A 12644-nucleotide genomic window follows, 5' to 3' on the forward strand; every position below is an offset into this window, starting at 1 on the left:
CAAGGGTGGGGAGCTATGCTGAGGATCGGCAGCGTGCAGAGAGTGGGTCTGGTCAAAGCATCTAAAATGGCTGCCGTGCACGACAAAAGTGTGGCATTGGAAAAAAAGCAAGATGGAGCACACAATGTTTATCAATACGGATTAATTTATAACAATTATTTTTAACAATATATTTACTCGCAGTGTCAAAATGGCGGTCAACACTTCCTGATTTCCTTCGAATCGAACGTCAACAGACGTCACGCAGCAAAAAAAAAAAACGCTCACGCGCAGCCGCTGGAAGACAAGTATCAACATATATGAGCCTCCTCAACCACCCTCAGAAAACAAAGGGGGTCAGGATACGTCTCCCGTACCCCCTTATACCCATTTCTCACATTGTTTTTCCTCCATCTTGTAATTTATTAAATCCAAACACAAAATGGCGAATTCCCGTTTCGCTACCAGTTTGCGACCCGGTTCGCGAACCGGGAAGCGCTTCTACCGCGAAAAATTAAATTTTTTTTATTTGCCCCACGGGACCCTTTAATAACCCCAACATCATTCCTAGGGGGTCAAGAGGGGTCTACCTTGCCCCCTTTCATTAAATTCCCCCTTCGTTTTTCTCCTCCTCTTGTCTCTCGATCCTACCGAGAGACAAGATGGCGGCCGCACCGGACTGTTTAGAATGTTGACAGACACCGGAGAGCCAATCAGCTTCGCTTCGCAAAGCTCCGTTACGCGAAAAGTACGCGATCTGGAGCGCTATCCGGGACGCTGCACACATATATCTGTTTTTTTAAACGTTCATTTCTCAAAATCCACTGGAGCACATATATTGAGACCCAGCAAAGGCACATCGGGCTAACAGTCCCTACAATTTTGCCAAGTTTCGTGTAAATTCATTCAGCCGTTCGAGCTAAAAGTGAGGCCAAACGCCCTATGGAAAAATGAATGGGAAAAACGCGTTTTGGGACCCCCCTTTTTTCTCGGCCCCCCTTGACAAAACCCCCCCAAATTTTCAGGGGCTGCTCAGAAACAAAATGTGCCATTTTCCTGAAAATTTCAGCCGATTCCGTCCACAAACGCCAAAGTTATTAGACATAGAATTTTCAAAAGTTCCATAGAGAAAAAATCCTAACTATATATACCTACTGGCGACCGCCAGTAGGTAATATATATATATATATATATATATATATATATATATATATATATATATATATATATATATATATATATATATTCACTGAAAAAACCATAGGTTTCACACCAGTTATAGTTAGCTGGAATTTTTACTGACATAAAACCATTGAAATTCCCACGTTATTGTTAGTTGGACTCACTATAACTTGCACGCCTGCAATGCACTGCTGATGACGTCACATATTACATCACTCATGACATTGTCAGTGACATCACTCATGACATCACTGATGACACCATCCAGGGAATGTGTGTCTTTCTGAAAAATAAATATGTTTTATATATGTATATGTAAAAGTCAATTGAAGAATAAATGTTTAAATAAGTGTCTAAATGGATGTTTTTTTAAAAAAAATGATTGGTTAACTGGCTTATTAAGTGTATCTTAGTGAATACATATAAATATATGTATTAGTGTTTCACTTTGTGTATAAGTGGCTGCATGGGTTGGTGAGTAGCTACATGTGTGTGTATATGGGTTATTAGATGTTGTTTTTAGTATCAGTATGAGTGTCTGTATGGTTTGGTGGGGTGTGACTTAGCACATAGATGCATCAATGACTGACTCTCTGTTTGTATGGCTTTTGAAAACAGCATATGTGCAGTACTGTATGGGTGGATCAGTGTGTATATGTGTGTGTTAGTGAGTGAATGACTGTCTCACTAGTGTCTTTATCAGTAACGACATATGTTTTAATCTAGTATATGTGAGTATTGATGTATATAAGTGAGTATATGTGAGAGTGAGAGATTGTAAGAGTTCCTGTTTAAATAAGTATGTGTTTCTATAAGTGATTGTTTAAGAGAGTAAGTATGTGTAAGTTTCCTTAGAAGTAAGGTGGTAGTGTGTGTATAGTTGTATATGCTAATAAATGGATGTTCAATAGTTTATTTGCATGTGTGAGTATGTGTGTGAGTACGTTTTGGAAGACTGTCGGTGTGTAACAGGATGTATATGTGTATCACTACATATGATGAGTGAGTATATGTATGAGTAACTATATAGAACTGTTGCTGAATGAGTGGATGTGTATATAGATGGTGGTAGTACTGAATTAGTTGTAACTGGTATGGGTATCTCCATTTTTTTGAAAATGTTAGTTTCGATTTTTGAATATGTGTTTCAAGGGTTACATTACACTGAAAGCGGGTCTGTCACTCTGTCACAAGGATGGTGTCATCAGTGATGTCATGAGTGATGTCACTGACCATGTCATGAGTGATGTAATATGTGACGTCATCAGCAGTGCATTGCAGGCGCGCAAGTTATAGTGAGTCCAACTAACTATACCGTGGGAATTTCAATGGATTTATGTCAGTAAAATTTCCAGCTAACTATAACTGGTGTGAAACCTATGGTTTTTTCAGTGAATTTAATAGGTTTTTTAAATGCTAATTCCTAACTCTAACGGGTGTGAAACCTATGGTTTTTTCAGTGAATTTATTTGGTTTTTTAAATGCTAATTCCTAACTATTACTGGTGTGAAACCTATGGTTTTTTCACTGAATTTCATAGGTTTTTTAAATGCCAATTCCTAACTATATATATAAGGCCCCAAACCTATCTTTTTTTCAGTGAATTTCAAAATGTTGTTAATAGCAAATGTCTATAGCTATGAAATGTAATATTTTTGAAAATGAATGAATCCTATATTATATTTGTATTTAAAACAATTTTTTTAATGTATATATATAGTTTTTTTTGCTCTGGAGCGCTCCCGGGACGCGCCCCCGTGAGCGCCCTGGAAAGCGCCCCAGGTCACGCACCGGGGAGCGTCCTGTTAGCGCTAATGCCGCGGCCGAAAACATCATTGTGACGTACCGCGTAGCCGCGTCCACGTGATATGCACGGCGTAAACGCACCCGGAAGCACTCGAGCGCATACGTTCGCACAACGTAAGCATCCGACGTGCTTACGCGACGCGCCCCTGGGCGCGCCCGTGGGCACGTCGTGTAAGCGCGTCGGGTCATGTGACCTGAAAATAACACTTTTAATTGGTGCAGAACAGTTTTGGTTTCATAATGATGAAACCCCTAGTCTTGTGACCTGAAAATACCACTTCTCATTGGTTCAGGAATTTTTTTTCTCCAAATGGTGAAAGCCCCCACCTTTTTTCCTTATTCTGACTTTGTCCTTTGACTGAGGAAGACCTGTTTTGAAATCTTTGAGGTATATTTTGTACTTTGAAATGGCTACAGTAGCAGCATCAGCTGGAGCATCTGCACCACCACCACCATCAAGAGGACCACCACAACATCACATTGGTGGTCAAGAAAAAGAGGAGGAGGAGGAAGAGGAGGAGGGTAGGAGGAGGAGGTGGCTGGAAGAACACAATACCCCATACCAACCCAAGCCACCCATTGTATGGGAGTTTTTTTCCATCCCTGAGGGAAAAAAGAAAGTGAATGCGGCAAAGGTGACTTGCCTTATCTGTGACATGAAACTTTCAAGGGGTAACTCAAATAAAAAATATTCATTTGGGAATAATACATGATTAGGCACATGCAGCGCAAGCATCCGAACAACTATGCTGCCGCAGAGATGAGAGAACTGACCCAATCTACACCCAGCACCTCCAAACGAAAACAACCCACTCCATCGGGACCAGAGACAAGGGAGACAATCCCTTGCATACAACCACGGTTTGGAGAATTTAGGGTCACATGTATTTTTTGTGGTAAGACCATCTCCTATGGTGAGCAGAGCCTAAAGCTCATCCTCCTTACTGGTGACAACCACAATTGCCCCAAAAAAACCTAATTTTTTCCTCATTTTTTTTTACTCCAGTTGAGCCATTTTCAATTCCCTGTTTTTTGTTTCTCCCCATAACAATAACAAAAAAATACAAAATAGTTCATAAAAGCCAAAAAAAGTACAAAATGTTCAAAAAACATAAAACAAATATAAAACAACAAAAAGAAGAAAAAAACCAGTTCTTTTTAGAACTACCTCCAAATTATAAAAAAAGCCAATTTTTTTTTAAAACCCTATCATTCTTTTTTCCCCATGGAACGCTCCCCGGTACGCTCCGCGGTGCGCGTACCGGGCGCTCCCCCCGCGCAAATAAAAAAAATAAATAAATAAACTTTTGCCCCGCGGGGCCCTTTTAAAGCCCCCACATCAAACCTAGGTGGTCAGGGGGGGTCTACTCTGCCCACTTATGGTCATTTCCCCCTTTGTTTTTGCCACCTCTTGTGTCTCGATCCTACCAAAACACAAGATGGCGGACGCTCCGGACTGTTTCGAATGTTTACAGACTCCCGAGAGCCAATCAGCTTTCTGTGCGCACCTCGCGTGGCGCGCCCCGGTAAGCACACCGGGGCGCGGCCATAGATATATATATTTTTTTTAACCTAAATTACTCGAAAACCACTGGAGCACATTTCTTGAGACATAGCAAAGGCACATCGGGCTACCAGTCCCTACAATTTTGCCAAGTTTGGTGGAAATCCATTCAGCCGTTCGGGCTAAAAGTGAGGTCGACCGCCCTATGGAAATTAACATGGGGAAAAGACGTTTTGGGACCCCCTTTTATCTCGACCCCCGCTTGACGAATCCCCCCTCTTGTTTCTTGGTAGGATCGAGTGACAAGAGGAGGCCAAAACAAAGGGGGAAATGACCATAAGGGGGAATAGTAGATCCTCCCTGACCCCCTAGGTTTGATGTGGAGGCTTTAAAAGGGCCCCGCGGGGCAAAAAAAAAAAAAGGGGGGTTTTGCGTGGGGTGCGCCCGGTACGCGCACCGGAAAGCGGTCCGGGGAGCGTACTATAAGGAAACAAGAATGATAGACTTTTTAAATATTGTATGTTTATTGATTGTTCGTTTTGTTGTTTTTTTTTGTTTTTTTTTATTTAGGTAGCAATATGTAGGTACCAATGCAGAGTCAAAAAATTAATATACACCGTCTCCTTTGTAGATATCTTGCATGTTGTTTCAGAAGTTATTGTGGAATATGGAATTCATACCATAGTGTGTCAGGAAAGTAGAAACAATATGGAGGCAGGAGATGATAAAGAGATGTTAAATACACATTGGAGATAATATAGTTGGAGAAAGGAAGTAACTATGAGCAAAATTACTATGTGACATAAAAAAAGTTGCACAGTATACTATAAGTCTGACTTTACATTATAATCAATTTGGTACTAGTTTATGAATTACATATAAACATGATTAAAGACTCGAACAATTTTTGATTATTAAATATAAATTTATTTTACTGATTCTTTTTCAAAATTTAATAGACTGTCTAACATTTGACTGTACGAAATGTCCTCTTGTTGAGTGAACATAACTTCCCACATTTTATCGTCCTCATAATGAAGTAACAAATCCACAGATTCTACACATTGTAGAAGTTCTTGGTCTCGTGATTCGTCCATGAATTCCAAGTCAATGCTTTCAATGATTTCCTCATTGTTCATCTCTAGGGCAATTTCAAAGGAAACGTTCTGTTCTCCTTCCATTTTTGTGCTGAAATTTGCATAAAAAATAAATATATCAGTAGAGATTGGGCAATGTTGGGTTTAATTTCAGACAGGTACTTGTGAGTTTATAACAGAGAAGTTATCTATGGGCACTGTATGGTTTCAGGCGTGAAGTAGTACTATTAAAAAGTGGCTGCAAAAAAGCCTAAGTAAATTCATAATTATAACACAGAAACGTAAATCAATCCATAATTATAATAAACAAGCCTTTCTCAATGTCTAACTCTCACAGAGGGATAGTATATAACTATCTGAAAATGTTTTCCAACTTAATTTAAATTGTATAACATAGTTCTCCGGTCAAATTTATAAAATAACATCTTACCTTTTAAAGACAAGTTTAAGTTGTCAGTGAAAATGTTCTTGCAATGTACTTCAGGAAGTAGTAGTCAAAATGGCTGTGTTTTTCTCTCTTTCTTTATATATATTCAGGTAATAATCAATCAAATGTCAGGTAAAAAAAGTAGAAAATGAAAGTAACATTTTAATTGGCTGTCAATTCCAACACTTCAGATGTGTTTTGTGAAGTAATTTACCTCAGGGAATTTAGAGAGGTCTACATGCTAAATGGCTAAATGGAATTCCAACCAAATTTGTGAAAATGGTAGGGATTGGTATGCAGTATGAGCTAATGTTTATTTGGTGAAAGTGTCTCCAGTGGTTTTTCTGTAAATTACTTTTCCACCTTTTTTAAGTGAGCGCTTCTCAGTGCGTGCCCCTGTACGCGAACCTGCAGCGTTACGGGAGTCCTCCATTTTGTGTTTCGGTAGAATTGAGATACAAGATGGAGGCTAAATAATGTTCAGAATGGGTAGAAGGGGGCACGGTAGACGTATCCTGACCCCCTAGTTTTTCTGAGGGTGGCTCAGGAGTCCCATATGTGCGAAAAAAAAGATATTTTTTTTTTAATTTAGTTAGCTGCCGGTACGCGAACCGGGTAGCAAACCGGGAAGCGAACTTAAGTGAAAATTAGTGAAAAAAGGTACATTCGAAATTTTTAAAGAGTAATTATAGTTAAGGTAGCTCTGAAAAGAGCTTTGGGGTTCTGTGTAAGTTCTATGTACTTATAAGTAGGTACCAATACACAGTCTTAAATTTTGTATGAAAACTCTGTTCCCCTCATCTGAGAAGTGCACGCCATCTCCTCTGTAGATATCTTGCATGTAGTAACGCAAGTTATTGTTGTAGATGCAGCCCATTCCATGGTCTCTCATGTAAGGTGAAACAGACTTATTTACATGCTTCCTCGATTTCTCAATTTGTGGACAAAATTGATTGGACCACCTCCATTTTTGTCTTTGGCATATATTGGAATATACCAAGGCAGTTTGAGGAAAAAGTGCCATCCATTGCTCAAAGGTGTCCTTTTAGAGCATTTCCAGACCTACCCCAGTTAAAGTGCCCAAATCATTTCCTCCACAGTGCACTATTATGAGGTCAGGGTTTGGCAAATGTAAAAAGGTTTTCACCAATGGTATCAATTGGTGACATCTCAATCCTCTTTGGCCAATCCATTTGATTTCCACATTTTGTAAATTGAAGTTGTGTAAATTTCTGTTATCAGCATACCTGTGAGCCCTGTGGATGTAGGTATGTCCTAGAATCCAGACAGAAAACATGGCGAGAGGTTGTTCTGCTGCAGTCAGATGAAGTGTGGGAATGAAATGGAAGTTGAAACAGTGGAGTTTGTAAAGAAAAAAAACTGTGGAGTTTGAGTGCTAATGATTCATTAGCAGTGATTGGTGGATTTCCATTGCTGAAAACAGAAAGTTAGGGTGCATGGATATGTTCTTTGAAAGATGTAATTTGAATGGTTAATAAAAAAGGATTTTATGAAAGATTGCAGTGGATTAGCAGGTGTACTGAGAGTTCAGAGTTCATTTGAAACATTGTTGTGTGAACTTGTAAACTTGAGAGGTCTTGCAGGAGGTAGTTGCTATGGAAAAAGGGCAGAAAGGGCAGAGGGGGGAAGGGTGTTGATTTGAAAAAAGTGAGGGAAGAGTTTTGATTGGCTGACATGAGAGATATGTGTGATGAATATCAGCATTTCTGTGCCTTTCTTGGTTGCAGCCTCTGGAGTGCATACCTTTTGTTCTGCTAAAGAAAAATTGGTGTGTTTCTGAGACTGTTTTGAAATTCGAAAAGCATTTGCTAAGGTGAGATATCGTTTCTTTATTTTAGATAGAGACTAGTATGCTTTTTTGAGAAAATAAGAAAGCCAGCTGTGCATTTAAAATGATGTTTTGAGTCAAGTGTTTGCATTGTGTTTTCAAAGAAGATTTTGCATTCTTTTACACATTGTAATTGCAGATAATGTAAAGTATTAGTACTGACAAGGTGTGGTTGTACATAGGAGATGTGCTGTGTTTTCAAATTATGATCAGAAAATCGTTTTTAAGGAAAAGGAATGCTTTTAAAATTTATGAGAATGTATTTACTTGTGATGTGACTCCTGCAATGCGTCGCTTTTGCGGAACAGATGCATGATGCATCTGTGTTGTTTTTGCCCCATGGTGCTCCACAGTGTACATGTTAAAAGTGATGCATAAGTGGTGCAAGGGCCTTGTAAATACACCCCTATGTGTGCTCGGTCATTTTAAGTCACTTCCTCCTGGGGAAAGGGTCTTCTAAATATGTCCTCATCTGTACTTTGCAATTTTAAGTCACTTCTCTCTGGTGCAAGTTCTTTGTAAATACTCCGTTATGTGTGCTTGGCCATTTCAAGTCACTTCCCTCTGGTGCAAGGCCAGGGCCTTGTAAATACGCTCTCATGTGTGCTTGGCCATTTCAAGTCACTTCCCCCTGGTGCAAGGTCCTTGTAAATACGTCCCCATGTTTGCTTGGCCATTTCAAGTCGCTTCCCCGTGGTGCAAGGGCCTTGTAAATACGTCCCCATGTGTGTTTGGCCATTTGTAGTCACTTTCCCCGTGGTGCAAGGTCCTTGTAAATACGCCCCCATGTGTGCTTGGCGAATTTTGATTTTGATTGTTTGAGTTACATAGCCATGTTAAAAGTGATGGAAAAAAGGTGCAAGGGCCTTAAAAAAACGCTTTCATGTGTATTAGGGCATTTTAAGTCAGTTCCCCATGAATGTAGGTATATAATTGTTTTACATAAAAGGTTTAAAACGTTTTTTGAAATAAATTACGTTTCTTGATATGTACTGCTAGTGTTTCATAGGTTGTTTGGGGCATATTTACAATGCCTTTGAGTCCCTTTGATGTTATTTTCCCCATTTTAATTTAAGACATTTCCCCGTGGAACAAGTTCCTTGTAAATACGCCCCCATGTGTGCTTGGGTAATTTAAGTATTGATAGGGTGTGCTTCTACATAGGACGTAGACTACATCTGCACAATGAGATAACTAAGCTGAAGAAATACAGGTGATGTGATTGTTAAATGTGCAAAAATATTTGCACGTTTTTCAATTATATCACTTGTGTTTTGTAACATTACGAATCACATTGTGCAGATGAGGTTTAGTCGTGTTCAGGGAGATAGAGGAGGTCTGGCCTTTGTTCAAGAGTGCAGTGGACATGATTCACTTCATTGGTAGGCTTGTACATGTATTATCACCTCTGTACTCTTCAACAAGCCTAAATTTCATCTGCAACCCCGAGTAGGCCTCACCTCAAACAAACCTCTAGATAGTCCACACCTTATCGTCATCCTGAATCAATCATTTAAAGTGTTAGGGCCAGATTTATGATGGCTGTGCGCCTCTTTTGTGCTGCTGTTGCGTCACTTTTATAATGCAGCAGTGATTTACAAGATGTACCATGTTGCAAGATAGCAGCCGCGGGCCGTGGAGGGAGTTACGGTGGGGCAGGGAGGCAGGGAGGGGGAGGGGCAGGGTGGAGGGACCTAAACACTGGCATATGGATTATTGCAGGTAAGTATATAATTTAATGTGCGTCAGGTTTCCTGTGGGCGTTTTGTTGCAGGGTGGGCAGACATTTGCATGAAAGTCCTGTAAAACTAACACAGTCAAATTAAGAAGATTTCACTGAATCATCTTTATGGCATTGCTGAATCAAATCCTTACTGTTATTGATTTACTGTTTGGTAATAGTGGTTAATAACATTTTTTATTATATTTTACCACAGATTCAACTGCAGATCATTTTGAAATTAGACAATGCCGTCTAAGGATAGAATCCGAAAGGCTACAAAACGTCAAAGACAGCAGATTACTAAATGCTTGCAGCAGTCCTCTACAATAAAATCTCGTCAAGTTACGAAGAAAGCTCCGAGTAAGAGAACGAAATCATTCCTTAGAAACATTTGTAGAAACAAAAGTATAACTACAGAACAAGTTTTAGTCCAGAAAAAGAGCCAATTTAAACGGAAAGGAAAGGCCAATCAAAAATGTTACTGGTAGAGCAGGAGATAATTCTGTGCATGGCAGTAGAAGGAAAAATCTGTTTAGGGACATTCGTAGACGAATGCTCCGCAACAGGATAATTGGCAATTTGTTAAAAAATTTAAAGAAAGGTCAACAGAAAGTGGCTTTTTATAAGAGAAAGAAAAATGTAGAGAAAATTATTGATCAGGCTTTTGAAATTAAGCGAAAGTTATTTATTTTGGTAATCAATAGAATTAGGAAACTAAACAAGGTAATTTATGATTTTAAATCAGATAGTAGATGGAAGAGAGTAGTTAATAGAAGTAATTTTTGTGAAGTTTTCTCAGGAGAATGGATGCATAGTTCAAGTTGTGAGGCATTTTTTAATGAGGAGAGTTATTTTCAGGACAATAATTTGGTGCATGCAGTTGACACCAGTGGTCGAGCTTATGAGGTGAAAGATGGTTGTCCGGTTGAAAAAGAAAAACTTGTTTCAACAGAGGCAGAAGAGGTGTTAGGTAATGAAGTTTTAGGGAGACGTCCTAAGGGACCAGTGTAGTTCTATTTGCAGTGTAGTTCTATTTGCAGTGTGCGACAGGATTCCATTAATTTTCTTTGTGATTTTGTACGGACATTTATTAAGAAAAGTTTAAAACAGAAAAAAAATTGTTGCAAGAATTAGATCCTTGCAGAGTGAGAGAAGTGACAGGTTTGCATGGTCATTCACTGGCTTGTCTTTCCAGGAGAGTATGCCAGAGTGTTTTTCATTATTTCAGGATGCCAACAGTGCATCATAGTAAAGTGAGGAAATTAGTTAGAATGTTGTATTATGGTAAGAGTCCAGCAATTATGCTTAAACAATTATGCACTGCTCTTTTGCATGGTTCTGAAGTAGATGTGAAGAATATTTGTGAAGAAATTGAGTTTTGTTACTTTACAAGTAAAGAGGAGAATGTTGAAATTGACCCAGAAGAAGAAGGTAATGTGGAAGCTAGTTTACATGTTTCCAGTACAGATAATTTTCAAAAGGAAATTGCCACATTTCAGGTGAAATCAAGTGAGAGGCCTAATTTCACTTGTGTATGTTGTCGACGCACTTATTATAAGAATCAGACTAAGTTAGTGGATTTATATGCGAAAAGTGAAAGGGAAAATAATAGTGAATGGAAGGATTTTGCAACATACTTGATGGTAGAAAATTGTTTTGATTTGGGTTTGGATCAACGTGTGTGTACTTATTGTTGTAACAAATTAAATCAAAACCGGATGCCTGCTAGAGCGGTTCATAATAATCTGGAATTGGTTGACATTCCTTCTGAATTGAAGGATTTAAATACTTATGAATCTATTTTGATTCAAAGTGTGCATCCCTTTCAGGCTATTGTAAGAATGGAGCCAAAGACAGGGAAATTGCCTCCATCAGATTTACAGAGAGGATTAAAGGGAAGAGTTGTTTATTTGCCTCTAGATTTAAAAAAAATATTAATACAGTTGGAGTAGAGAAAGGGGAAGAGGAACCTCTGGTTATCTTAGTTAATGGGGTTCCGACAAAGAGTAAGAAAATATGGCAAGATTTAGTGGATGTTAGGAAAGTCAAAAAGGCAACATTGTATTTGAAGAAAAATAATAAGTACTACAAGAATGTATATGTTGCAGAAGAGGAAGTAAGTGAAGAAGAGGATAGCGATTTGTGTGCTGGTCAAATTGAAAAAGTAGAACGCTCTAAAAATGAAGAAATATATGAACATTATAGTGTTCATCCTTTGCATTCTAAGGAAGTCATGGGGAATGCTATTGAGTTGTTTCAAATGAAACAAGCCAAAGGGAGTCCTATTAGTGTTTGGGAGGAAAGTTTGGAAGCTCGGTGTTTCCCACAGCTATTTCCAACAGGTCAAGGAGGAAGATATGATGAGCGACCTGTTCAAATTCCTGCTTCTGAATACCGGACTTTACGATTGTATGTAGAAGATCCTAGGTTTCGTCAATGCATTCCCTATTTGTTTCATCTACTGTTTGAAATCGATCTGTCTGGACTGTCATATGCAGTGAACCACATCTTGAAAAGTGGTGTACAGATGCAAAACATCTCGGCAAGTGACTTTATGAATAAAGTCAATGTGCAAGATAGTATTTTGGATTCTCACCTGATTAATCTCATGGCGTGTCAGCGTGGTACTAATGAGTACTGGTACCGTCGTCATGGTGATTTGAAATGTATGTTGAGGAACTTAGGAACTCCCACATGGTTCCTCACTCTCAGCTGTGCCGAGTATGGCTGGGAAGATTTACTTGAATTTCTACGAGAGGCAAATGGAAACATTGAAAATATCGAATTCAAGACACCCGGAGAACTGTGTTCTTTGGATCCAGTGAATGTATGCAGGTACTTCAATCATAGATTTGAAGCTATGATGTCTTTCATCATGAACAAGAAAAATCCACCTCTTGGAGAGGTGTTGGATTTCTTCTGGAGAAAGGAGTACCAAGCAAGAGGTGCTCCTCATATACATATGCTGCTGTGGATCAAAGATGCTCCCAAATTTGGAACAGATCCGGATGACTTAGTGATGAATTTCATATAACAGTATTCTACATGTGCTGTTCCAAAGACAAAGGAAGACAAAA

This window comes from Lissotriton vulgaris, chromosome 1_1 (genome assembly GCF_964263255.1).
Source record: "Lissotriton vulgaris chromosome 1_1, aLisVul1.2, whole genome shotgun sequence".
NCBI classification, from domain to species: Eukaryota; Metazoa; Chordata; class Amphibia; order Caudata; family Salamandridae; genus Lissotriton; species Lissotriton vulgaris.